Source organism: Acyrthosiphon pisum, chromosome A1 (genome assembly GCF_005508785.2).
Source record: "Acyrthosiphon pisum isolate AL4f chromosome A1, pea_aphid_22Mar2018_4r6ur, whole genome shotgun sequence".
NCBI lineage: Eukaryota > Metazoa > Arthropoda > Insecta > Hemiptera > Aphididae > Acyrthosiphon > Acyrthosiphon pisum.
Genome location: NC_042494.1, coordinates 61,386,663 through 61,389,241, shown reverse-complemented (window position 1 = coordinate 61,389,241; position 2,579 = coordinate 61,386,663).

Here is a 2,579-nt window from a genome sequence, read left to right as displayed (position 1 = left end):
TAGTTTACCTAATAAAAAATAAAAAAAAAATTTTCATAAAAATAGAACGCTTAAAAATTACTTACCTATGCACTCTATCAATTTTTTAATTTTTTTCCCAAATGAGGTAATATAATATTGTGGTACTAAAATAAAAAGTTAGATCATTATTAGTTACGTAAATTAATGAGATACCAAATTAAAACATAAATTAAACTATTAGAATCGTATTATATTGTATATGCATCAACTGAGTGAAATCACGTGGACATACCTATACTTCATGAAATGTATCCATTTAGTTAAAATTACGTTTTACTACACTATATGGACAATTTTTTGACCTATTCATGAAGTGGATGAAATTAATAGTATCCACATTCTATAATATTAGGTACTATTATATTATACGAGTTTTTTTAGTATTGGGTAATTGTACGATTTGCACTAGGTACCTAATTATGTACAAAATAAATATAAAAGCTGCTTAATTTATGGGAATCGGTGCATTACGTATCATGTAAGTTAGATTCTATCGATCAATTATCTTACAACATTAATTAGTTATATAAAGAAAAACAAAAATTAATTAGTTACATAACTTAACAATGACAACTTAAATTAGTTGATTGGACAGTAAGTTGTCCATTGTGAACCAATAATAGTTAAGGTAATATAAACTTAATTAGCTATACAAATATCTATTAATATCTATGAATTAACACAATTCATACGAAGTATAACATCAAACAAAATTAAATATTTACCTGAATAATTCGTTAACTCATAAAGTTCACCTATATTTAAAATCATTTATTTTGTAAATTTGTCAAATAATAAATATGCGTATATCTACCTATATTAGTTCAAATAATAATTAGTAGTAATATTGCGTTTAACATACTTTTTTTACAGATAATTTGTTATATTTACTTTATTTGTAAAAAATTAAAACCAAAGCAAAAATAATAAATAGGTATACAAAATTAAAATACAAAGAATTGTTATAATAGTTGTTTTAATCTAAAACAAAGCTTATTATTTAAATACGTTGTGGAATAAAAAAAAGAAATAGAAGACATTTTAGTGGCTATTTTAGTATCTCTTGCGAAAAAATGAAGTCAATAATTTAAAAGTTATAATATGGAAAAAAATATTAACTTAAGTCAGTTTTAAATAATGTAATCTACTTTTTGAAATTAGAATGTGGTTCACATGAAGAGTGACTGCGATCTTTCTAATTTCCTAAATTATAATAAACAATTTTATTGAACTTTCATCGTAATGTACAGTGTATGTACCTATTTTACTATACATGATTATTAAATATTTAAACTATACCAGCACATCTAAATTAACAATTTAAAAAATATGAATTTTTTGTATCAAATAGAAATTTAAGGGCATATTATGCCTATATATTTATGCCTATCTAATCTACTAAAATATATCTATTTATAAAATTATTTTATCAATAAAAATAACAGAATTAATGTTTGTATTATTAAAGTATTGGATTACTTTTAATTTTATTTTAGTAGGTAGATTATTATCTTATTTTTATAAAACCTCATATCTTATAGGTATAGGCCTAATACGATATATTTATTATTTATAATTGTTTTTTTATTTAATTTAGACATTCAAAGAAAATTTTTCAATATGTGGTTGAAAACACATTTTATGTGTAATTCATTAATTCAAAAATTAATATAATAGAACTTTTACAGCGTGTATATAAATATAATAGCACGTCTTGCTTTTATCTTTGTTCAAGGGTACTTATAAAGGTACCCAATCTATTATTTTCAAATAAGGTTTAGTTGGTATGTTTAACTGAACATTTTTCAATTCTATCAATAACCATTAACCAATATAGTTTTGTATCTCTAAAATATGTAAAGATAAATTATCGTCGTAATACTTTAAAGAAATGTTAGAACGTACCCAATGGAATGATTTATAATTACGTTTTACATACTTACAAGATATTATAACTATAGGTAGTCAATAAACCTATTAAATCAGTATTTATATTATATACTTACAGGATTTTTTTAAATATTCAAGACGTTCCTCATAAGTTTTCTCATCTGACAGCTTAAATTCTGAAAAATAAATTGAGTACTCGTTTATTTTTTACATTAATGAATAATGATTCATATAAGCTTTATATTTATATGCATCAAAAAATATTTTTTCGATTTTTATCGATATAGTTAATGATTATTTTATTGTGAATTTCAGGCGGTTTGAAACAGCGTATTTATTTCACATTTTAGACCTAAAAGCTCGACAAGATTATGGCGCATACTTAAAATATTCAGATTTCAATTCAGTTAAGAGATTTGAGTTGATCGACCTTTTTCTAGGTTATTGTGGAAATTGATTTTTGATATTTCTTTAAAAATTGTTCTTAATTCTTATTTTTTTTTTATATTTTTTTAAGTAGGAAACACTTTTATTCAAATGTAAAACAAACATAAATAAAGCCCTTATATATTCGAAACACCCGTACTATACGATTGTCGCTTTACAGGAACGTACACCTGCGCATACCTACGACAACGTTATATAGAAAAATATTGTTGTTGCCTCAG